Raw genomic sequence first — 6000 nt, forward strand, 5'->3', positions numbered from 1 at the left:
CATGCTGAGACCGGATCACAGGCCTTATTCACATGGGCTTATATTGGCCGCTGTTTTCATGACTGCTCAATATACACTACAATCTGATGCATTGAATTCCAATGCATCAGATCAGAAGGGCGATTTTTTTTCCACCACGTGATAGCACATTTCGGCCAGGTGACCAGGAAAGATAGTTCAGGATTTTCCTGGCTGGAATACGTTGCCGCTGCATAGACTCCTATGGGAGCCTATGACAGCTTGCGGAGGTGGGAAGAAGTTTAGCAGGGTGATTGCTAAACTCCCTCCCCCTTCTCTCCTGCTCTCTGCCCCTTGCTGGCTGTTTGTAATGAGAGGGGGCGAGATAGGGCAGGAGCTAGTTGCTAAACACCCGCCCCATCCCCTCCCATTGCTGGCTGCTGACAAGGGAGGGAGAGGAGGCGGGAGCTTAGCACACTAGCTCCCGCCTCGTCCCACCTCCTCCCCTTGCCGAGAGCCAGCGAGAGAGCGGAAAGGGGGGAGGCAGTTTAGCAGATCTAAACTGTCTTCCCCCGCCCGACGGCATTGCGTTTGAACAGATGCACAAATGCCAGACGTCTGCGCCTGTTCACGCGTTCTTACAGCACCGGCAGGCGAACGTAAAAACTCCTACGCCCATGTGAGTAAGCTGTTAGCTGAAAGCTATTAGTGAAATATAAAACGTACTACAAACACGTTTTTTTTGTTTGTGGTGTTTTTGCAGGCATGTTTAACTTTTTACTTGCTTTCTATGGATTTAAAAAAAAACCCCAGTGAGCTTCAGATTCTGCATTTTTTTCTGACATATTCCCATAGGCATATATTTCTTAAGGCCTGTTTCACACAGGCTACAGAGTCGCATTCATGTGAAGCTCATGGTTTCCAGTGGGTTTACGAGTGAGGTTTTGTAGCCTGAAAGAACCCATTGGAAACCCTCGGCTTCACATGCAGGACGTACTGCAACACAGAGCTGAACCTGCACCGCTAGGCGCAAATATTGATGCGGAATTGTCAGCAGAATTAATGCCTTTTCAATTCCACCTCAAAATCCACATGGACATGTAGATTTTGTGCGCAATTTTCTGTGTTGTGATTCGTCCTGTGATCAACTTCCACCCGTGTGAAAGGTCCCTGAAATTCATGGTGAGTGAAGGAAGCCTCTACAAGTACAGCCATTCCAAAATCCACATTGAAATCCACACTTGACTTTGTTGCCGATTTTGGTGCTGAATGATGTTTGTTGTGATTGTTCCCAGCAAGAGAAACTACGTAATCTTATAGACATGATACTTTTATGGTGTTTGTTAAAACGTCATTCATTTTTGTGTTACTGTATATTCAGTGGGTGAAATTACGCAGCAAATCTGCAGTTGTAAACTCACCCTGACAGGCCAAAGTATTCCATGCTATACAAAAGGAAGGGAATAGAGATGAGCGAGCATACTCACTATGGGCAATTGCTCGATCGAGCATTGCCCTTAGCGAGTACCTGCCCGCTCAGGAGCAAAGATTCGGCTGACGGCGGCGGGCAGGGAGAGCGGGGAGGAACGGAGGGGAGATCTCTCCCTCTCTCCCCCCCCCCGCTCCCCTCAGGTGAGTGCCGCTACTCACCTGTCACCCACGCCGGCAGCCGAACCTTTTCTCCCGAGCGGGGAGATACTCGCTGAGGACAATGCTCAATCGAGTAATTGTCCTTAGCGAGTATGCTCGCTCATCTCTAGAAGGGAATTAATTTAGAGCACATGGATAAAAGAACAGTGAAAGTTTTGTTCTAAATGAAGCCCATGTTCTTTGTTTTGGCTCCAAAACCCTGTGAGGGCTTGTTTTTTTTGCTAAATGAGTTGTTTTTTCTTTATTGCACCATTTTGGGGTACATAGAACTCCTTACATTTTGGGCTCTTCACTATGTGGCATAAATAATTGCTTTCATTCTGCAGATCAGTATGATTACAGAAATTCCACATTGTTAAATAAATTTATGTACAAATTACTTTCTTTTCCACTTTTCTAAAATAAGTTTTTTTCATTAAAAATTGTTTTTGCATTAATATATGATAGTAAATCAGAATGTTTTCAATGACGAGCTGAGTGACTGTGGGCGTCTCGTGGAGCAAGATTTTTTTCATTGTTACCATGTGTTGGACACATACAATTGTATGATCCTTTTTATTTCAATTTTTGGAGAAAAAGTGATTAAATAAAACCGCTCGTGGCATGATTTTTATTTTGACTTTCATTGCATTCACAAATTCGGTAATTCCATTTATGTCTGCTTTTATGTTTTAAAAAAATGCATAAAGATAAAATGGTTAGAGATGAGCGAGCATGCTCGTTCGAGCTTGATGCTCGTTCAAGCATTAGCATACTCGAAAGTACTCATTACTTGAGCGAGCACCACGCGGTGTTCGAGAAAATTTCACCCTCTCTTTCCCATATGTTTAGCAGCTTTTTTAGCCAATGAACATGCAGGGAAGGCTTTGGCACCTCCTGCACGTGTTTAGCAGTGATTGGCTGGCCAGATCAGGTGACCTAGGATCATAAAAACTCAGGTCACCCGATGCTCGCCTCACACGGAGGCTGGATTAGCTGAGGGACAGAGCAGCTGTGAATGAGGGAGAGTGTTAGTGTAGGTTAGAAGGAGCATTTTAGGCAGGCATTCATCTTCAAAGAACCCAACAGTACATTTTGAGCATCATCAGTTTGGCTGCCTGGGACCAGTAGTGCGCACAAAACATTCACAAGCATCCCGGCTGTATACTGCATACTGTTACTGGTGTACACAGACTATATAGGAACTGACAAAACTCCTAATTTTTCTAAATTGTTTTTGGCTGAAAGCATTTACATAATAGGCCCCAGTGTGTGTCCTGTTGATCCACACTATATAACAAGACTGTACACATTTTACACTGTCTATTTTTGGCTTAAAGCATACACAAAATACCTTGTAGTTTGCGTAGCATTTTGATGCAGTGCATTATACAACATGATCAACACGGGGTAAGGGTCGAGGACAAGGACGTGGGCGTCCGAATGAGGGTGTGGGCAGAGACCGAGGTCCTGGGCGGGGTAAAACAGTGCCTACTGCTGAGGGAAAAGTAGAACGCCGCGTATCTACACTCCATACCTTCATCTCACAGTTTGCAGGTCTGCATGGTACACCATTATTAAAACCACAACTATATGATGAGGTGATGACATGGATAGCGGAGAACGCATCCAGTAATTTATTCACCACCCAGTCTTCCACGCAGTCCACTCATGTTAGCCAAGGGACTGGACCTGTGAATCCTCACGCTGATCCTCCTTCCTCCCAGCCTGGTCATTCCAGGAAAAGGAGAGATTCTGTTAGGAGACCTGCAGTTGCCGGGGGCGCATGGCGCGGGCGTGCCCGGGACCGCGGGGGGCCGCAGTGGTGTCGCCCAGTCAGGTTGGTGTCTGGTCTAGGGTCGGGCGTTGGGTCCGCGGCGCTGCTGGGCGGGGCCTCTGCGGCCGGGTTTGGAGTTCCCCTGTTAGGGAGCACGGCCGGAGGAGGGCCGGTCTATATGCATTACCGGCCAGTGTGTCACCAAGTCCCACCCCGACCTAGGCGGGGCTTTTGGTATTTAGCTCCACAGACACTGTCAGTCCCTACCAGTGTTTGCTTGTTGTCCAGCCAACACCTGCTCAGGTTTCTGTTCCAGTCTGGTGACCCGGTTTTGCTCTGGCTTGGATTTAGTCTTTTTCCTTGTTTTGTTCTTTGTTGGTTACTAGGCGTTTTAGTCCGCTGTTATTGGTTCATTTTTCTCTCTGGTTAGTTGGTCTCTCCTGTCCTTGTCCTGGGGTCCCCATCAGTGCAGAGTAGGGACCGCCGCCCAGTTGTCGCCCTGGGGTTTAGCCCAGGGGGGCAAGTAGATAGGGACAGGGGAGCGGGTTGGTTGTTAGGAACTTCCAGTCTTCCGTTTCTAACCGACCCTGACAGATTCAGAACAGGCATACCCAACAGGAACTGTTCTCAGGTCCCTTCTCTGAGTCATACACAACGGTTCATGAGCCACCTGAGGAGTTTGCCATGACTGATGCTCAAAATTTGGACCTTTCACAGTCTCAGAGTGATGAGGGTGGAGACTTCCAAGTAGTGTCTCAAGAGGTATTTGTTGATGATGATGAGACACAGTTGTCTGTCAGTGAGGTTGTTGTTAGGGCAGTAAGTCTGAGGGAGGAGCAGACTGAGGATTCAGAGGAAGAGCTGGTGGATGATGAGGTGACTGACCCGACCTGGGTTGGTAAGACTACTGAAGACAGCGCTTCAGAGGGCGATGGAAGTGCAGCACCAGAACAAGTTGGAAGAGGCAGTGGGGTGGCCAGAGGGAGAAGCAGGGCCAGAGCAAGTAATCCCCCAAGTGTTCCCCACAGCACCTCCTCACGTCAAGCTCCAGTGTAGAGCGCTAGGTGTTCGAAGATCAGGAGTTTTTTTAATGAGAGCGACGACGACCGACAAACAGTGGTGTGCAACCGCTGCCTCACCAAGATCAGCAGGGGAGCCACCACTACCAGCCTTATCACCACCAGCATGCACAGCCATATGATGGCTAAGCACCCGACGAGGTGGAACGAAGGCTATTCACCACCTGTGAGTCGCACCACTGCCTCTTCCTGTGTCACATGCTGGCACTCAGATGCAATTCCCGTCCCAGGACGCAGGCGCGAGTGTCTACCGCCCTGCACCCACCCATTCACCTGCATGGTCTTCCACTGCCTCCACCAATGTGTCCCAGTGCAGCGTTCAGCCGTCCATAATACAAACATTAGAGTGCAGGCGCAAATATGCAGCCACCCACCCGAATGCACAATCGCTAAACGTGCATATCTCCAAACTGCTGAGCCTGGAGATGCGGCCATATAGGCTGGTAGAAACTGAGGCTTTCCACAACCTCATGGCCCAGTCGCCACTATTTTTCCCACTGTGCCCTCCCCGTCCTACACCAGCACGTGTCAAAGGAAATCAACCATGCCCTCACCGACGCAGTCACTGCGTAGGTCCACCTAACCACCGACATGTGGACAAGTGCTGGCGGGCACGGACACTACATCCCCCTGAAGCCACATTGGGCTAATCTGGTGGAGTCTGGGACCGAGTCTGACCTTGGGTCCGCTCACATGTTACCCACACCGAGGATTGCAGGTCCTACGTCGGTCATGGTTTCTCTGGCTTATTATGCCACCTCCTCCACCTCTCAATTACCATCTGTGAGCACGTCGCCTTCAGTCAGTAGCTCAAGGCGCTGCAGCACTGCCGAGGAGAAGCGTCCACAAGCCGTGCTGAAACTCCTGAGCTGAGGTGACAAGAGGCACACTGCCCAAGAGCTGTTACAGGGTTTGACGGAGCCGACAGATCTGTGGCTTTTGACGCTGAATCTCCAACCAGACATGGTCATGTGTGACAATGGGCGTAACCTGGTAGCGGCTCTGCAGCTTGGCAGACTAATACACGTGCATGCCTGGCCCATGTGTTCAATCTGGTAGTTCAGCGCTTCCTTAAAAACTACCCCAATTTGTCCAAGCTGCTCAGCAAGGTGTGTCGTGTGTGTTAGCACATTTCAGAAAGTCCACCACAGGTGCTGCTGCCCTCAGGACACTGCAATAGCGCTTCCAGCTGCCAGTTCACCGACTGTTGTGGGACGTACCCACGCGCTGGAATTCAACTTTGCACATGTTGGCCAGGATTTACGAGCAGCATAGAGTTATTGTTGAATACCAGCTGCAACATCCCCATCGGAGTGGTAGTCAACCTTCACACTTCTTCACAGAGGAGTGGGCAGGGATGTTTGACATCTGTCAGGTGTTAAGAAACTTTAAGGAATCAACACAATTCGTGAGCGGCGATGCCTCCATTATCAGCGTAACCATCCCGCTGCTTTGCCCACTGAGAAGGTCGCTGCTAAGCATTAAGGCCGATGCTTTGCGGATAGAGCAGAAGATGGGGGATGACAATACGTCGCTTAATAGCCAGACCACCCTCAG

Source organism: Eleutherodactylus coqui, chromosome 5, assembly GCF_035609145.1.
Source record: "Eleutherodactylus coqui strain aEleCoq1 chromosome 5, aEleCoq1.hap1, whole genome shotgun sequence".
NCBI classification, from domain to species: domain Eukaryota; kingdom Metazoa; phylum Chordata; class Amphibia; order Anura; family Eleutherodactylidae; genus Eleutherodactylus; species Eleutherodactylus coqui.